Raw genomic sequence first — 21,230 nt, forward strand, 5'->3', positions numbered from 1 at the left:
AGAAAAAGATCGTTTCCTGTGAGAGAAAGCAATATTATTTTTGTTGTCCTATCACTAAATAATACTGTAGTAACTTAACTGTTCCGTCCAAATGCATGATGGGAGGTTGGGCAACCATGACTGTCAGTGGTGGCCGCAAATGGTGTACAGTATGTTCTGCGTTGTGTTCAATTAAGCGTGTTTAGAAAAAGATCGCCTCCTGTCATTCTTTCCAACGTCGTTCGCCACAATACTTATAATTGTTGTGAAAGAGTTGCCAAAGCTTAAGCCAATGACAGGCAACGAATGCCTGTGTCCACTCACATTTCTCTGCCTTTTCGCTCTCAATGTGCTAAAGCAGCGTCATTGTAAACTGTTTGAGGCAACACATGAACAGGTCATTCCATGCATGCGTTAATTGCGTCAAATATTTTAACGTGATTAGTTTTAAAAAATAATTACCGCCCGTTAACGTGATAAATTTGACAACACTACCTCATATGGATAAACATGAGTTTGCCAGTTGATCTTCGACTCATGTTTTTTTTTTTTATCTATTAATGTATTTAAGGGCTGGTGGTCATTTTGGTACGTGGTTAAGAACCAGGAATGACCATTTTGCCCTCAGAAAAAGACAAATGGTTGCCCCTGGTCTGTATACTTGGCTTTGCAAACACACCAAAAGGTCAAAAAAAAGGGGGAAAAAATTTTGGGGAAATTTTTTGATGAAATTTCATGCTAAACCATCAACAGCACCTTTTCAACGCAATTTGAAGTATTTTATTTTTTTCAGAAATTTTTGTTCAACCACTATCACTAGAGTTACATTGGTATGAAAAAGTATCTGGACCTTTTGAAATTTCTCACAAATTTTTGCATAAAATCACAATCAATTGTGATCTGATCTTTGTCAAAATCACACAGATGAAAAACAGTGTTTGCTTTAACTAAAACCACCTAAACATTTATAGGTATTCATATTTTAATGATGATGGTATACGAAAAATAAGTAAGTGAACCATCACATTTTCACACCCTTTGGCAGAAATAACTTCACTTCCTGTAGCTGCAGATCAGTCTGGCACATCGATCAGGACTAATCTTGGCTCATTCTTTTCTACAAAACTGCTGTAGTTCAGTCAGATTCCTGGGATGTCTGGCATGAATCGCTGTCTTTAGGTAATGCCACAGCATCTCAATGGGGTTCAAGTCTAGTCTTTGACTTGGCCACTCCAGAACGTGTATTTTGTTGTTCTGAAACCATTTTGAAGTTGATTTACTTCTGTATTTTGGATCATTGTCTTATTGCAGCGTTCGTCCTCTTTTTAGCTTCAACTGTCTGACAGACGGCCTCAGGTTTTCCTCAAAAAATCCTGATAAACTTTTGAATTCATTCTTCCATTAATGATTGCAAATTGTCTAGGCCCTCAGGCAGCAAAACGGCCCCAAATTATGATGCTCCCTCCACTGTGATGAGGTGTTGATGTTGGTGAGCTGTTCCATTTTTCCTCCACACATGACGTTGTGTGTTACTCCCAAACAATTCAACTTTGGTTTCATCAGTCCACAAAATATTTTCCCAAAACTTCTGTGGTGTGTCCGAGTGCCTTTTTGTGAACATTAAACGAGCAACAATGTTGTTGTTTTTTGACAGCAGTGGCTTCCTCTGTGGAGTCCTCCCATGAACACCATTCTTAGCCATTGTTTGCATATAGTTGATGTGTGCAGAGATATTGGACAACGCCAGTGATTTCTGTAAGTCTTTAGCAGACACTCTAGGGTTCTTTTTTACCTCTGAGTATTCTGTGCTGAACTCTTGGCGTCATATTTGGTGGACGGCCACTCTTTGGGAGAGAAGCAACAGTGCCAAAATCTCTCCAATTGTAGATAACTTCTCTGACTGTTGATTGATGAACATCCAGACTTTTAGAGATGGTTTTGTACCCTTTCTAAACTTTATACAAATCACCAATCCCTGATCGCAGGTCTTCAGACAGCTATTTTGACCGAACCATGATGTACATCAGACAATGCCTCTCATCAAGACAATTCCTACCAGGTGTGTGTTTTATAGTGGGCAGGGCAGCTTTAAACCACCCATCAGTGATTGAGCACACACCTGACTTAAATTGTTTGGTAAACATTGGTTTCAATTGCTCTTGAAGTCTCCTTAGACAGAGGGTTCAATTATTTTTCCCTCTTCTGTCATTGTTTGCAATGCTATCCTCATTAAAATATGAAAACCTTTGAATGTTTGGGTGGTTTTAGTTAAAGCAGACACTGTATTTTCATTTCTGTGATTTTGACAAAGATCTGATCAAATTTGATGGTGATTTTATGCAGAAATGTGAGAAATTCCAAAAGGTTCAGATACTTTTTCATACCACTGTATGAATAAGACCTTGCTTGCAGTGTTTCAAGACTCATTTAAAAAATATATTATTGAGATAAGAAAATACACAATTAAAAAAACAAAGTATGTCCGAACTTAGGCTGTCAAACGATTAAAACTTTTTAATTGAGTTAATCACAGCTTGAAAGTTGATTAACTGTAATTAATCACAATACAAACCATCTATAAAATATGCCATATTTTTCTCTAAATTATTGTTGGAATGGAAAGATAAGACACAAGAAGAATATATACATTCAACATACTGTACATAAGTACTGTATTTGTTTATTATAACAATAAATCAACAAGATGGCTTTAACATTATTAACATTTTGTTAAAGCGATCCTTGGATAGAAAGACTTGCAATTCTTAAAAGATAAATGTTAGTACAAGTTATATACATTTTATATTAAACCGCCTCTTAATGTTTTCGTTTTAATAAAATTTGCAAAATTTTCAAACAAAAAGAAAACTAGTAGCTCGCCATTGTTGATGTCAATAATTACACAATGCTCATGGTGCTGAAACCTAGAAAACCAGTCGCACCCAAGTGCCAGCAGAGGGCGACAAAACACCAAAAACACAAGTAACAGATGGACATGGCACTGTGCTGTCATTTTAATCTGTTTGGGAGGGGCATGTGCGTTAAATGCATCAAATATTTTAACGTGATTAATTTAAAAAATTAATTAACTCCCGTTAACGCGATAATTTTGACAGCCCTAGTCCGAACCATAACTTTGTTTTCAGATGGTCATGGCTGAAGTACATAACAAAATCTCTCTAAACTCTAAAGCTAATCAAACTGTGCCTTTGCTACAGAAAAGGCCATGTAAAGTTCATCAGTCATTTTACTTATTCTACTGTATCTTAATAAGCAAACGCCTCCTGATATCCAACCAATTTTTCATCATTTCATTCATAAACCCAGAAAAAAATGCATGCCAAAAGCAGGTTGCCATGGTTACGGCCAGGTTGGTCATGTATCTTGAGACCCACAAATCATTTCAGTGAGGAATGAGACAATAAACAAGTAAAGAGATTCCATCCGTCTAAGAACAGCATAAGCAATCAGCTCCAGCCTACTAGGAAATATAGAACAGCTTGATGAAACTGTATTTATATTAACAGCACAGGCACTTAAAACCTGCTTTCTGAGTGCAACCACTTCAAACTGCAATAATAAAGCTTCTTAAATAGAAATTGTAAATTAAGATGCATGAGGCTAGCAATGAAAGGAAATGGACAAGACTATTTCAACAATGTGAAATAAAACTGACTTTACTCACTTGCAGCTATGCACTTAATGTGGACGTTCATTAATGAAATGGGCATAAAGCAGCTTTTCCAATTACAGTGATAAGAGCTAATATAAGATTTGGTGGAGATCATTTAGTATCTTTGGATCTGACACACAGATTAGATTGTATTGGGGATAAAACATGTAAGAGACAGTGCACAACACATGTAGAATTCTTTAATTTCATGCCAGAGCAGCCATGGAGAACGTTCATATTTTGGGTTTCACTCAGCCTCAATAAAATCCTTGACAGCAGATGAGAGGGTGCATACTACCGCATATGAATCATCTTTGGGGAGAGAACGAGAAAAAAATAAATGTAATAATGCCCCTCAGGTGTCCAATTAAGACAAAGGGATGTCTGTTTTTGCTGTATGTTGGGCCTGACAGGCATCAGAAGGTACAATTTCTCCCTGAATACTTGGATACCACCATCAAATCCACCTAATTAGTTTCTACAAAGTTGGAAGAAAAAACATGTTGAAGAATTAACTTCAGCACGAAATTAGAGAAGCATGATTTGTGCCAATATGACAAAATTTGCCACGGTTAATACATCACGCCTGACTGCCGTTTTGCTCACTTCACTGTTTATTCAAATTAAAAACAGTGACAGGAACTTGAAGGTGAGAACAGTACTTCATCAAAACTAATGATTTTGCTTCGCAGATATTCGAATTGAAAGGATTTCTCTGAAGGGAAAAAAAACAAGATAAATGGCATCATTATTTTTTGATGACTTAAAGGATCTGTTTTCCTGTGATAAAAGGTTGGAAGTGTCGACATGGTATGAGGGTTTGTAGGAAAATGGTAAATGAGTTTTCACCTGTATGGTTCTTATCTACAATCAAGGTGGTCAAAGGGCTTTTGTCCCCTCATTCATCTGGTGATGATGATACAGTATATGTGGGGTCAGTATCTTGTCCAAGGACTATGACATAGTCACTAGTGGTAAAGACATGATCTGCAACATCCTATTACATTTCCCCACTTCAAGTGATAAGAACTTAGAGGGGACTTATGGACAATATATTGGGGTTTTTCTTTGCTTGCGTGTATTTACCTCATTGAGTCTCTACAGCAGTGGGTCTTAACCTGGGTTCGAATGAACTAAGCCTGTTTAATTTTGAACAATATAAGATATATTCCTCCAAATTTGAATGAAAAATTCTAAGTCCTGGTTTAGTGGTCTGATGATGCTTCAGGGATAAATATAAAAATATAAATTTTGACCTTTTTAAAAACATGAAGTCTAAATGAGAAATTTGAATTGAAATTCACTTTTAGATTGTTAGCTTAGATATATTGATTTATATACAAGTATAACACCATTTACCATAATTTGGAAAAAAAAAAAAGATTTTTCTAATTCCATAGGGTTCGGTTAATTCACCTTTAGCAAGGTTAAGAACCACTACTCTAGAGGGAATGTCCAACGATCAAGAATGAAGTATTCATTTACAGTAGGAAGTGTTCTTCTCTTGTATGCTTCATTTTTCCATTTGCGAATATAATGTATGTACCTTAGCAAAAAGTTCCACTTTTTTCTCATCTATTAAATGGATATTTTACCTAAATTTGCCAAACTGCATGTTGCCGCACCAGCAAGCTTCTGTGTATATATATATTTTTTTCATTTTGCTCCGATGAAGTTTCAAAGTGTGAGGAGAACGAATACATTTGACAACTTAGTCATCATATTTCAAAGATTGTAAGGAATCCCAGAAGATAAAAGGTGACGTTTTCATCCAAGAAGCTCATATTTTTTCATCGTTATCAGATGTGAACATTATCAGATACCTATCGTAAACTGATGAATCTTTAAATAACTGTAAACAAAAGTACAAGCAGCAGTGAGCCAGCCTGCAAGTCATTATCAGGTTAGATTCATCTGTTTCCTGATACAATCTGAAAAGATTAAAACCTTTGCTGCTTCAGGTTTAATCAGTTGTTTATTTAACAGGAGAACTTTATTGGGATGTGCAACACTGTCCCAGAATTTCATCATCTCTTTCAATGGAGACTTTAGTAGCACATCTACATTTTTTTCCAGAGGACCTTTGACACAACCAGAAAACATATCTTGGGGAAACACTGAAATGCTATTATGTACTTATTGTATTGGCCGGTCGCCTAAACTGGAAAATGGCAGTGCATTTTGGCATCATCGCTGGGATTGGGGCATGATTATCATTTTGGCAGCCTGCACATTTGGCAGAGTGGCTGAATATTTTTTTTTTTTGCTATCTCGCTCTCTGGTCGCATATGTGTGCGCATGTGACAGCGAATGAAGGATTCCTGCAGGGCAGAGCCTCCTGAGTCTCCTCTCATCTTGCACTCTCCTACACTCGTCTTTCTGTTTGTTCCGGCCTTTTCTCACTTTTTTCTCTGCCTATCTGAGCCGTGGATGGTTTATATTCAACATTGCAGCAAGTTAGACGAAAGCTTCTTGCTAAGAAACGCGGAGCAAAACATGAAGTAAAATTTGTGGTAATTTCAAATGGGAACAAATTGTAGCACACCCCCAGACAAATGTTAAAAACTGTTTTTCGACTTTTACAATGTGTGCATGTGTGTGTGTGTGTGTGTGTGTGTGTGTGTGTGTGTGTGTGTGTGTATGCATAGCCCTACACTATGTCTAAAGTGATTGGAGGCTGTCTGACACACACATACACACACTTGTTTTGAAGTTGTGTAACTGTCTACTGAGATCAAATCTGAGTTCTACACCTACTTTAATGTGTATGTCCTTTTCCCTTGCTGCCCTGAACCTCTCTTTCTTCTGTCTGTTTGCTCTTTATCAAAGACTCCAGCACTATATCCTTTGGAATTACCTTTGGACCAAACACTAACCTTTTAGTGGCTGTCTTTGACTTGAGTGATCATGTGATAGCAAGAAGAGAGCCAGAACACTACACATGATGTTGCTTTACAGCAGCTTTGCTCAAAGTATTTTTAGTTGACGACACAAAAGAAGTTGTGGCTTTGTTTGGGGTTACTATAGTCATAAGAGTAACTTGATTTTGCTAACTTTTGTTAACAATTGATTTTGATTTTGTGAAGCAAATATTTTTCGTTTTAACAACTTAACAACAAAAGTATTGGCACCCCTGCAATTCTCAGATAATGCTGAATTTCTCCCATAAAATGATTGCAATTACAAATGGTTTGATAGTAATATCTTCATTTAGTTTGCTTAAAATGAAAAAACAAAAAAGAGAATGGAAAAAAAATATATATGTTACACAAAAAAAAGGGAATGGAAAAAAAAAATGTTACACAAAACTCCATAAATGGACCAGACAAAAGTATTGTCACCCTCAGCCTCTTACAATGCTCTGCTGGAATTTTAGACCATTCCTTTTTTGGCAAACTGCTACAGGTCTCTGAGATGTGCCTTCTCCAAACTGCCATTTTCAGATGTCTCCAAAGGAATTCTATGGGATTCAGGTCTGGATTAATTTCTGGCTACTTTAGAAGTCTCCAGTGCTTTCTCTCAAACCATTTTATAGTGCTTTTAAAATGTGTTTTGGGTCATTGTCCTGCTGGAAGACCTATGACCTCTAAGGGAGACCCAGCTTTCTCACACTGGGCCCTTCGTTATGCTGCAAAATTTGTTGGTAGTCTTCAGACTCCCACACAGTCAAGTAGTCCAGTGCCAGAGGCAGCAAAGCAACCCCAAAATATCAGGTTTTGACTGCGTTCTTTTCTTTAAAGGCCTCATTTTTTCCCCTGTAAACTCTGTTGATGCCTTTTCCCAAAAAGCTCTACTTTTGTCTCATCTGACCATTCTTCCAAAACGTTTTTGGCTTTCTCAGGTAAGTTTTAGTCTTATATTCAAAATGTATATGTATGGATAGAACGCATGCACACACTGTGCGTGCATGATAATCACACATACGGTCAGTTTGCCCCGACTCTCGGCCATGTAAGCAATCCTGAAATATTGCTCATTTGGTGCACAGAAAGAACACCGAGAATTCTCAGGCTTATCCTTTCTTTTTCATGTTAGTTTTTTATGACTGCAGTCAAGCCTGCCTCAAAGCCGAATTTGAGCCTGGCGCTATAACGGTAATGCACTGCTCTATCGCTGCTGTTCTCCCTGCCTATCTCACTATTTGCTGACGTAATTGCTGCATGAATTCCGAGTTCAGACCACCGGCACATTTTGAAACGTGGCCCAAGTCGGATTTGAGACTACATATGAAAGTGACTTAGATTGAATCTGAAATAGTCTTCTTCTACGAGTCGGAAAAACACACACACAAAAAAAAAAACGGGTTTGTGCATTAAGACCTGCTGTATGAACCTAGCCAGTGCGTATGTGCGTGGATATAACTGACCTCACAAAAGGACTGGACTCGTAAGTGGTGTGTTTTTTTTCTTTCTGTCTATTTTTATTCTATTTATGATCAATCCTGGTCCTTCTTCCTCCCTTGGTATTACCCACACACCCCATTCTTGGTTCACTTCCTACCTGTCCAACCGCACACAATTTGTCAAATTCCGCCCCTATAAATCCAAATCCCTCCATGTCTCCGCTGGCGTGCCCCAAGGTTCCGTCCTTGGGCCGCTCCTCTTCGTCATTTGTATTCTCCCCCTCGGTTCCATCTTCTGCAAACATAACATTCACTTCCACTGCTACGCGGATGACACCCAGCTCTACGTTTCCTCAAAACCAACCTCTTCCCTTCCACCCTCCTCCCTCACCCAATGTTTAGAAGACATTAACTCTTGGTTCTTCTCCAACTTCCTCCTCCTCAGTAGCTCAAAATCAGAAGTACTCCTTGTAGGCAGCAACACCACGGTCTCTAACGACAATAAGTTCTCCATTACCATCAGCAATGTACTGATCTCTCCCTCCACTCAGGTTCAGATTCTGGGTGTCACCCTCGACAGCACACTCTCCTTCTGCTCCCATATCGACGACATCACCAGATCTGCCTACTTCCACCTTCACAATATTTCATGTCTCCCCCCTTCTCTCACCCGCCATACCTCTTCCAATCTGGTCTGTAGTCCAGTCACTTCCCGGCTTGATTACTATAACTCACTGCTCTTCTGTCTCCCAAGTCCCTCCAGAAACTGCAGCTCTTCCAAAACTCAGCAGCACGCCTCATCACTCGGACCTACACAGCACACCACATCACCCCCATCCTCCATCAACTTCACTGGCTCACAGTAAAACTAAGAATCAATTACAAGATCCTTGTCATTAAAAAGCAGTCCATGGCCTGGCACCTCCCTACCTACGCAATTTCCTCCCCCCCGTTCACTTCGCTCCTCCTCTATCCTCACCCTCTCGGTCCCCCGTGTCCATCTCGCCACCTTCCTTTCCAGAGCTTTTAGTCACTGCGCCCCCAGCTCTGAAACTGCCTACCAATCGATTTTTGCAATATATCTACCATTCTCTCACTTTTCAAATCCAGACTCAAAACACACCTGTTCACACTTTCTTACCCACCATGGTCCTTATCTCGGTTTTATCCTGACCCCTTAAATTTTTTATTTAGTCTTATCCTGCTTTTAATCTAATTTTGTGATTCTTTTGTTATTCCTGTAACAAGAACAGTGAGCAAAAATCCCAGAACCACACGGGGGGACCTAGTGAATGACCTACAGAGAGCTGGGACCACAGTAACAAAGGCTACTATCAGTAACACAATGCGCCGCCAGGGACTCAAATCCTGCACTGCCAGACGTGTCCCCCTGCTGAAGCCAGTACACATCCAGGCCCGTTCACTAGAGAGCATTTGGATGATCCAGACTGGGAGAATGTGTTATGGTCCGATGAAACCAAAATAGAACTTTTTGGTAGAAACACAGGTTCTCGTGTTTGGAGGAGAAAGAATGCTGAATTGCATCCGAAGAACACCATACCCACTGTGAAGCATGGGGGTGGAAACATCATGCTTTGGGGTTGTTTTTCTCCAAAGGGACCAGGACGACTGATCTGTGTAAAGAATGAAAGGGGCATGTATCGAGAGATTTTTAGTGAAAATCACCTTCCATCAGCAAGGGCATTGAAGATGGGACGTTGCTGGATCTTTCAGCATGACAATGATCCCAAACATACAGCCAGGGCAACAAAGGAGTGGCTTCGTAAGAAGCATTTGAAGGTGCTGGAGTGGCCTAGCCAGTCTCCAGATCTCAACCTGATAGAAAATCTGTGGAGGGAGTTGAAAGTCCGTGTTGCCCAACGACAGCCCCTAAACATCACTGCTCTAGCGGAGCTCTGCATGGAGGAATGGGCCAAAATACCAGCAACGGTGTGTGAAAAGCTTGTGAAAAGTTACAGAAAACGTTTGGCCTCCGTTATTGCCAACAAAGGGTACATTACAAAGTATTGAGATGAACTTTTGGTATTGACCAAATATTTATTTTCCACCATGATTTGCAAATAAATTCTTTAAGAATAAAACAACGTGATATTCTGGGGGTTCTTTTCACATTCTCACATTCTCATGGTTGAAGGTTTATCCATGTTGGTAATTACAGGCCTCTCTAATATTTTCAAGTGGGAGAACTTGCACAATTAGTGGTTGACTAAATACTTATTTGCTCCACTGTATGTTATATATAAATATTGCCACTGCATTGTATAATAATATAGTGTATATTATTGATTTCGATCAAACTGAGCCAATCATTACAAGGCCCAAATTGATGTTTCTAAAATGTGCAAAATGAAAAAATAAATAAAAACAATTAAAAAACATTTCAATTTAATAAATTATCTGACGACCAGTGTCACCTGTTGCCCAAAATTAGCTTTACAAGTCTCCTGCTCACTTATAAATCTAATGAAGCTAAGAAGAAAAGAAAGTATTTAAACCAAATATCTCGAAGGTACAGTTTTACTGGTGTAGAGCAGCTCTCTTCTCCTGTAACTAAATCTGGTAGCGGGGGGGAAAAAACATAACATAGAATGATCTTTTAATCTCCAGCTAGTGAGTACGTAATTATTTCTTTTCACGTGAATATATGAGTATGTTGGTTTGTTTTTATTTCGTTTATTTATTTTCCGTTACATGGCTGCTAGCCTTACACAGTGTTAACTTGCATTAGCGACACAGTTGATCCGCAACTGCGTGTAGGAAAATGAATCATCGCATAGACTGAGGCCATATCTGCTTTAATCTATTATATCTGTCCCGTAGTGATGAGAGGTGAAGCCACATTTCCAAGTCATCGTTTTTTGTTTGATTTCTCTCTGTGCCGTCTGACAGCAGTCAATGTGCTTTTGTCACTTGCCATTGTGACTCCTGAGCCCGAGAGCAGCAGGTGCCAAATGAAAGAGGCTTTATCATCCAACAAGCTTGCCGGAGAAAATTGAAAATTGGTAGGAGGTACTGCATATTTCAGCTAATGCTTTGATTGTGAAGTTACACATAAAACTATATAATCTAATCATTACCTCCACTGAAAGGGTTGTGCTCTTTTGGGCATTTATTTATCATACCTAGGCTTGTTACTTTGTCTTTGTTATTGTAGATGTTTTCACCTTGACAGGTAAAGGTCACTGGGTGCTCAGTTGGCTGGTTTTGTTAATTGACCCTTAAATCCGGTGAGAGCTTCAAGGTTTAAGTTCACTTGTAATTCACTGTAAACCACATCAAATCATAGCTCATAATATGAGTCCATGAAGGTTCTTATTACATGCAACATATCTTATTACAAATCGGGAACAAAGGGGTCAGATTTTAATGTCCAACGCTTACCAGATTTATTGTACCACCAAATTACTAAAATATTTTTTCAACCGTTTTAACCAAATAGAAGATCTTTAACTGAATTATATGATTAAAGCTAAATGACAAGAATTTTTAAATTGACTGTTTCACAAATGCAACCCCCCACCCCCTAAAAAAGGGCACAGCAAATTATTTTCTTCATTAATAAGTGGAATGATAGCAAGGGCGTAGGTTTGCATTAGGACGGTAGGGAAATAACACTACCAACTTTTCAGCATGCTCAAATTGTCCCCACCAACTTTTAAGCAACCTTATTTGCATAATATAATGAGATCAGTTAAATAGGTCATTTAGATTGTCTTCCCATATGTTGTAAGGACAGAATTGACCATATCATTATTAGGTGAATTATTTTAATTATGTTCAGACTTATATTTATCCCTTTTTATTTGCTAAATGTCACTCCATTCTTTTCCCTCAAATGCATGTTTGATTGGCTGATGATTTGCACACACACACCTACAGCCATGACAGAATTACATGTCAACGACATGGCCCCTCCTCTGCCCCCTTTGAAGGGAAGGGATAAAAAAAATTTCGGCCAGCAGCAGCCACCGTAAGTAATGTAAAAAGACGTCAATGTTGTGGAGGTCGGGAGCACACCACTAATTTTGTTACTGAAAGTCTGACCTGCATAAGAGTTAGCATAACATTAAACTGTGTGAACTTGCTAACCTGAAAAACTCGAGTAGGAAGCTGCTTAGAGAGATGTGTCCTCCTGTACGTGTTTTCTACTGTTAACGTTAATTAAACGGTGAGAAATGTAGTGAACTCTGCTAGAAACTATAGAACCAGAAAAGTAAGCAAGAAGCTGGTAAGAGAGTCTGTGTTTTACAGGAAAGTGTTGACAGCCAAAAAAAACACATGCTGCTGCTTTTCTTGTAAGTGGCCTGCTTTCGAAGGAAAGAAGGCCAGAGCGTGTTGACTTGACACTTTTGAAACCAAATACCTATTAGTGAATTGATTTAATTCGAATGTATTTATTAATTTTCTATGTTATTTACTGTAAAATATTTTTATTTGCAACCTATGCAGACATTTTTTCAAATAATCATACATTCATCATAATCGAGGTAAAAAGTTTAGTTCATCGTGATTTAGATTTTTTTTTTTCATAATTGCTCAACCCACTGATGCACTGTAGAGATGAAAATAAGGAAGATGAAAGAGACAACCATTTAAAGCGATTGTATTACTCTTGTGGTGAAGGACTAGAGATTATTAACATGTTTGTATTTATTGTGTATGTTAACATAATTTAAGTTCAAATATTGCAATTTCAATTTGTTAATAAAATCTAGACATTTATTCTAAAAATTTTCAAAATATTTCTTTAGTAGTTTTTGAAAACAAAGGTTTGAATCGAACAGTATATCACCTGAACAAATACACATGAAAGTTAGTATAAGTCAATACAGATTTATTTTGCATTGATCATTTAGCCTTGATTAATTAGGTTCACATTCATGAGAAATGTAGCCGTGACTCCGTTCACCCAATCTGTTTGGTTTCATTGATGTCCCGTCCCCAGCAAAAAGTACATGCAGGTTATGCTGTTATATTGTCCCTACCAATGTTGAGACAAAACCTACGCCCGGTAATGTTAGTGTTTAACTAATTTGTAGTGGCACATTGGATGAATGGATAGCACATCTGCCTCAGAGTTCTGCATGTTCTCCCTGTGCCTGTGAGGTTTTTCTTTGGATAGTTTTGTTTCGTCTCATTACCCCAAAACATGCAAAATGGGCTGATTTAACGCCCCAAATTGTCCATAGGTGTGAGTGTGTGCGTGGTTGTTTGTTTGTCCCGTGCCCTGAGAGTGACTGCCAACTAATTCTTTGTGTACCCCGTCTTCTAACCATAATTGTATAGGATAGGCTCCAGCACCGGCACCCCCGCGACTCTCGTAAGGATAAGCGGCATGGAAGATATATGAATAAATGAATGACTTCAAGGATATAGAGAGCTGTCCAGAATTTGCAAAAATTTCTCACTTCAGTGAAAAATGGTAAAACAAACAACGTTTCAGTTCCACTATTAAAAGAAAAAAAAAAAAAAAAAATCTCATAAAGATGTGACGTATGGAAATTACAACTCTGAATTATAATCATATATACTTGAATATTTTCTTTTATTCATTCATTCATATAGCGATCAGTCGCCGCCAGCCTCTCCCAGTCAAAATAGATTGGACATCTGGTGCAGTCAATGGCAGCCAATGAGTTAAATTTAAGAAGGGTAGAACAGCTTTTTTTTTTGTTTATTATGTTATATCAATAAATAAAAACAAATACAAATCAAACTTCTTTTTTTTTTTTATATTCAAATTCAAAATTCGGTTCTCGTCAATAATACATGCTAGTAGCTAAAATTATGACAAGGTTACAGCAATGTAATGTTGTTTGGTAGTTTTGAGGAAAACAATGTGTAAAGCTTTTCTACATTCATCTATCAAAGGTCCACAGCAACGAGGACCTTAAGAAAATGGCATTAACTCCAAACTTTCATAAACTATTGAAAGACCACTGGAAAGTAAATTCCAATGTACAGTAGATAAAGTGAGATGTTAACTCTATAACCGATTAAATGAACTGAAAAGTATTATTTGGACATCCTACTTGGCTTACAATTCATATTTTCTAAACTGATTCATAATTCCAGATGCATGCACCTCTATGACTTATAGAAAATATGCACTCTGATCCCCTCTAGTTGGTTATGTAATTCATGAAAAGGTCATATTGGAGAAATCTCAGAACCGACTATTTCTGACATTTGCTCTGTTTTGTCCTTTACAAAACTTTTACGCAATAACTCTTTAAGCAGATCAAGTCACATATGTCTTCTAAACACCAGAGAGTTGCTAATAACCTTGCCATATTTGAATAATGAAAAATGTGAGGCCTTAAAATCAAGAAAGAATAAAAATAAATCAAAACATTGTCTCCTACCTCAACTGTCAATCAAATACAACTACATTTAGTATCAATCTTTTGCCCACTTATAACTACATGTTTGGGCCACAAAATATATCCGCTTAATGCCTCCGGTGGCTGAAGCTTATCCCACCAGGTCGTCAGGGGGGCTTTCAACAGTCAGTCAAAAATTCACATTACATTGCCCACACACAAAAAAAAAAAATGCTTCTGAATTCCAAGCATAAACTCCACCTAGCCGTGCCAAGTCATCCCAATACAATGCATAAAATATGTACAGTGACGCAAATAAGTATTTAGTCAACCACTAATTGTGCAAGTTTACCATTTGAAAATATTATTAGAGAGGCCTGTAATTGTCAACATGGGTTAACCTCAACCATGAGAGACAGAATGTGAAAAAAAAAAAACAGAAACTCACATTGTTTCATTTTTAAAGAATTTATTTGCAAATCATGGTGTATATAAGTATTTGGTCAATACCAAAAGTTCATCTCAATACTTTGTTATGTACCCTTTGTTGGCAATAACGGAGGCCAAACCTTTTGTGTAACTCTTCACAAGCTTTTCACACATTGTTGCTGGTATTTTGGCCCATTTGTCCATGCAGATCTCTAGAGCCGTGATGTTTTGGGGCTGTCGTTGGGCAACACGGACTTTCAACTCCCTCCACAGATTTTCTATGTGTTTGAGATCTGGAGACTGGCTAGGCCACTCCAGGACCTTCAAATGCTTCTTACGAAGCCACCCCTTTTTGCCCTGGCTGTGTGTTTGGGATCATTGTCATGCTGAAAGACCCAGCCACGTCTCATCTTCAATGTCCTTGCTGATGGAAGATTTTCACTCAAAATCTCTCGATACATGGCCCCATTCATTCTTTCTTTTACACAGATCACTCGTTCTGGTCCCATTACAGAAAAACAGCCCCACAGCATGACGTTCCCACCCCCATGCTTCACAGTGGGTATGGTGTTCTTCGGATACAATTCAGTATTCTTTCTCCTCCAAACATGAGAACCTGTGTTTCTACCAAAAAGTTCTATTTTGATTTCATCTGACCATAACACATTCTCCCAGTCCTCTTCTTGATCATCCAAATGCTCTTTAGCGAACCCCAGACGGGCCTTGATGTGTACTTTCCTCAGCAGGGGGACACTTCTGGCAGTGCAGGATTTGAGTCCCTTGCGGCGCATTGTGTTACTGAGGTCCCAGCTCTCTGTAGGTCATTCACTAGGTGCACGGGCAGGCAGGTTGTGTGGACCCAAATGCAAGGAAACAACAACGCAAGGCAGGTGACAGAGAACTCAAAAATGGTTTTAATTATAACTAACAAAAGCACAAAGTACAAACAAAAGGACTGGGGATCAAAAGGCAAGGTTCTAACCAAAACTTACTTAAACGGAGGGACTGGTACACGAAGGCTTGGAGAGGTCTTGACTTTGACACAGACAGACATTAACGCTGACATTGACAATGACGCAACCAGGACTGAAAAGAAACAGGGAGCTTATATACACACGTAGACAAAGGGTAACGAGACAACGAGGAACAGCTGGGTAACACACTAGGATGCAGATTGCAGGACACTAGGAGAAGGCACAACAGGTGAAATCAATGGGCAATCACAGAGACAAGTCACACAAGGAGAAAACCAACACAAAACACTAGGTCCCCCAGTGTGGTTCTGGGATTTTTGCTCACCGTTCTTGTTATCATTTTGACGCCACAGGGTGAGATCTTGCATGGAGCCCCAGATCGAGGGAGATTATCAGTGGTCTTGTATGTCTTCCATTTTCTAATAATTGCTCCCACAGTTGATTTCTTTACACTAAGCGTTTTACCTATTGCAGATTCAGTCTTCCCAGCCTGGTGCAGGTTTACAATGTTGTCTCTGGTGTCCTTCGACAGCTCTTTGGTCTTGGCCATAGAGGAGTTTGGAGTGTGACTGACTGGGATTGTGGACAGGTGTCTTTTATACCGACAATGAGTTAAAACAGGTGCCATTAATACAGGTAACGAGTGGAGCCTCGTTAGACCTCGTAAGAAGAAGTTAGACCTCTTTGACAGCCAGAAATCTTGCTTGTTTGAGGTGACCAAATACTTATTTTCCACTCTAATTTGGAAATAAATTCTTTAAAAATCAAACAACGTGATTTTCTGTTTTTTTTTTTTTCCACATTCTGTCTCTCATGGTTGAGATTTACCCATGTTGACAATTATAGGCCTCTCTAATTTTTTCAAGTAGGAGAACTTGCACAATTGGTGGTTGACTAAATACCTATTTGCCCACTGTATGTGTCTAACTCCCATTTATATTGTCATGTACCTCTTCCATTAGAACAAAACTAGAAAAACGGAAACATTTTTAAATTTTAGCTAGCCATAATTAAAGGCTACGTAGTTGAATATTTACACAATGTTTCTTTGCACATATTCAGCAGTTATCTTCAAACATGTCCACCTTACAATAAAGTACAATACACACTGGACATGCCATGGCATAATGCAAGGAATACTCAGCATCGGCGGATTTTTGCTCCCATTGTATTGCAACTGCGTCTTCAGATGTTCTATAGCTTCTATTGCTTGAATCCAGCAAGACTCACTGCCTGGAGGTGACTGCCCTCAGGCATTCCATACCTCTCAGCATCAATGGTGTCTCGTCACGTGTAGTACAAAATTACTCTTTATGGTTCTTACATACGTAGATGTGCAGTGCATTGCATACAAGAACCTGATCTTCAAAGCAAATATTACTTGCTGCTCTGCAAGTAATGCAGCCATGCAGCATAGTGTATATTCAGTCTTCACATTAATGTCAATCAATAGTTACCTCTGCGCTATGTTATAAGAGTTAATGGGAAGGATCTGCCTTTACAAATATGACCATTGATTATTATACTTGCATTTACAGTGTTGTCATTCCCTTGCCCTGTCTTTGATTAGTATTTATAATATTTTGCTCAGCCTATTTATGAAGATGAGATAGGTTGAGGGTCAACACTGCTGCAAACTCTAAGTATACTTAAAAATTACTAAATGATGTGCGGTACAAAAGCTGAAACAGCTATATTTTTCTGTGTGTTCTAATGTTGTAAAGCACATTCTCTTTAGTGTCATGTATAGAAAAAATTATTTGACTAAAATGTTTGCTCCATTTCCTTTTAACGCATTGTCTGCCATTGATAGCAATAAACATCCAATCCATTTTGAAAAGGAGGGATTGCAGCGATCAGTTGCGGTTAGCCTTTCCCAGTTAAAATGTATGGGACGTCCAGCACCGTCATTGGCAGCCAGTGAGTTAATCTACTACAGCCTATTTGTATCTGAAATTAGTTGGGTTTGAATTAATTGCTTCCTCCGCTGGTTGCTGCCAAGGTAAAGCCTTAATTAATGCCTGAAGACCAGATAGGATGCTATCTAATTGTCAGTCAAACAAAGAAGAAAAATCTAATTATACTGATCATGAAAAATTCTCAAAAAATGATCAAAACTATGCAGTTTACCCCTCTACACGGTTTGACACATAGAGAGGCATAGATCTGTCAGTCGAATCTGTCTTTGCTGGGTAACTCAAATGTGGTCCACAAGCTGCAGAAAAATAATGCAGCATAAAACACAAGTGCAGCCAGGATAAAGTTGAAGCGGAAGTTCAGAATTTTTGACATTAGGATTAATCTTCGAGTTTGAAGGGGTTTAATTAGTTGGTGGAGTTGATTTCAACAAATTCCATGCAGTTTGTAAGTTTTTTGTTTGTTTTAGGGCTCCGGAGTGGCTAAGCTAGCGCGGGTCAATGGGGCCAATTTAGCATGCCAATAAAAAAACGATACTGATCTACTAACAGATCCAGCCTAGTCACTTAAATTCAAAATGCAGATCATTTTTCCAAAACACACATGATGAGGCCAAAACAATGTCACAAAAAAAACAGCCGTAATTCATTTCATTCTGCAGGCCTGTTTTTTTTTAGATGCCGAATACGACCACAATAGAGAGGAGTGCTTTGGCCACTCATGCTCACGCTGCATTCGAGGAAGGTGGGAAGTCGGATTTATCCCGCTCGGAGGGTACCAGTTGCGAGCTCAAAGTGTTCAAAACGAATGTAAACAGCAAAGATGGCTGATCGCGACAAGTATTTTCTTTTTTTTATTTTGGCTGTCAAAAATTTGACCTTTAGAAAACCAGCCTTCTCGTAAGCGATCAAATAATGGAGGTGTTACAATGATATTTTTCCAGATCGGAAGTTGGAAACTCTGACTTCCCACCTTCCTCAAATGCAGCATCAGTCTGGCCAATTGTGCATTTAGAGGCTGTGGAAACAGACAGAATAAAAGGGCAAAGGAAAGTCTCCACAAATGCCCTATGATGAATGAGGAACAATATAAACTGGTTACTTGCTGGTGGCCACGACATAAAAATTCAGCGGTGAAAAAAAACCAATGTGATATCACCCCGCCGTGCTTCCCTGCAGAGCTTCTTGATTATAAATGCTGCTGTTCATACTGCAATCATTGACATGCAATGGTAGGTTTTAATGATTTTATCCTGAAAACATAGCCAACACTATTGATTACATGGGTCATCGATGAGTTTCATGTGTGCATATGTTGTTTTTTATTGGCATGCTAAGTCAGCCCAATTGACTCGCGCTAGCTTAGCCACTCCGGAGCCCTAACCCTAACAAATAATTAACAAACTATACAGATTTTTTTTAACTCAACTCCACCGACTAATTAAATTATCGCTAACTCGAAAATGAAGACTGATGTCAAAAATTCTAAACAACTTCTTTAAGCTGCCATTTGCCGCTGAAGGGAAAAAGTACCGTTCTCGCACACACCATATAATTGTTTGCATTAGTATAACACATTCATTTAACTATAGTTTAGGCAGACTTCACTCAGCGGCCTTGAACACAGTAAAGTGAATCACCTTATCGGCGCTCATGAGGGGGAAAAGGAAAAATGGTACCCTTTCTCATAGGCACCGTCTAACTGTTTGCATTACTCGAACACACGTAATATAATCAATCAGAGAATAGTATCATTTCTCATATTCACTGTAGGACTGCACTACTCTAACACACCTAATGTAAAATAAATAGCACACCATAGTTTAAAGAAACAGAATAGATACACAACGCCATCTTATCACAGAAGCCCAACGAGCAAGACTGACGCACCAACTCTGGCAATCAGTTCTCCCGACAAACGAACAAGGACAAAGACCAGCACGCTTTGTCCTAAAACAAGTAGCGCCAGCCCGGATAACAAAGTTGATAGCAGGCGCTTGTGACGTCAAGACCAGCGTTGGTCGCTGTGGAAACCACATTTCATCCACGCACGAACCTAAACAGCCTGAAACCGGCCAGAGAGGGATGATCCCAAAGCAACTCCCGGACACACCTTCGGCCGGCCCACTACACCACGGACTTAAAAAACACTGGACACTGAGATAAGACAGATTTGCTGCTCGGAAACATTTTCTATGTAGCCTTGTTTTGGATCCAGAATTGTCCCTCCGTCTTCTGTTTTTGCCTTGTTTCTGACCATTGTCGACGAATAAATTGTCAACCTGTTTTCGGTGAGTCTTCTTCAAACTTTTGAAACATGGAGTCAGTACAAAGGGTTAAAATAAGAAGAGAACGCGTGGAGTTTTGTTTCCTCCCAGTTTGGCTCGCGGGGGTGGTAAACAACGGAGCACCAGTTCCTTTCGGCTGCTGCCGTTCCCGTGCAGCTTTGGCCAGGGAGACTAAATTCCAACATCACCCGTTGATGAGATAATCACGCAATCATTTTCACTTAAGAAATTGCTCATCGTTGCAGATGAAACATATTACCAGTAGCAGACTGTTTGTGTCATGTGTCAAAAAATAATGAATAAGTAAAAGTTGAATGCTAAAAGATAAAGTTCAAACAATTACTTATGTAAAAGCAGGTAAGTATATAGTCATTTATCTATGACACCAAGCATCGCTTGTTACCTGGCAGAACACATTTAAAAAATAAAAACTTAAAAGGACGGCCTCTCAAAGTCACATGATACTCCTTGCATTGTTAGTCATAGATTGAATGTTTCGAAGGTATGATGTCATGTTTATAAATATCACTACATCTTGAACAGAAAGCTTGACTGGAAAAACAAATTATGAAATGATTAGGGCTGTCAAAATTATCGCGTTAACGCGCGGTAATTAATTTTTTTAATTAATCACGATAAAATATTTGACGCAATTAACGCACATGTCCCGCTCAGACAGTATTCTGCCTTTTGGTAAGTTTCACAGCAAGGCTTTTTGTGCTGTCTAACAGCGAACTCTTGTGGTCGCTTTGCGACATGGTTTATTGTCTTCTTGCCAGTTCAATATGGCTGTATGACGTCTGGGGCTGATGCCTCCGTTGTAATGTTGTGCTTATATGATCCTTGGACAAGATTTGTCCGTAAGTATGGTTGTTGTAAAAAATGTACATATTATGTTAGTAAGCGAAATGTTATATTTTTTGTATGAGACGCTTTTTGTTTATGTTTAGTGAACCTGTATAGCGTGCTAAGCTAACGTTGCTGCTAATGCAATGCTTGTGTACTTTTTTTTGTAGTTTTACAACGGTCTAAAGAGGACAATGGTTTGAGGCCATTTTATTAATAAATCAGATGAAAAAGGAAGAAGTCTGATTATTAAGGCGTCGTTCACTAGCTGTCTAGCTTTGGAAAAAGTAGACGCTTCGGAGTGCGGACAGCATAGACAGATTTAAATGACAGTAGAGTGAAATGCCCACTACAGTCCTTGTGTACCATATGTTGAAAGTATATATCCATCTTGTGTCTTATCTTTCCATTCCAACAATTTATTTTTACAGAATATATA

This window comes from Corythoichthys intestinalis, chromosome 1 (assembly GCF_030265065.1).
Source record: "Corythoichthys intestinalis isolate RoL2023-P3 chromosome 1, ASM3026506v1, whole genome shotgun sequence".
Lineage (NCBI taxonomy): Eukaryota > Metazoa > Chordata > Actinopteri > Syngnathiformes > Syngnathidae > Corythoichthys > Corythoichthys intestinalis.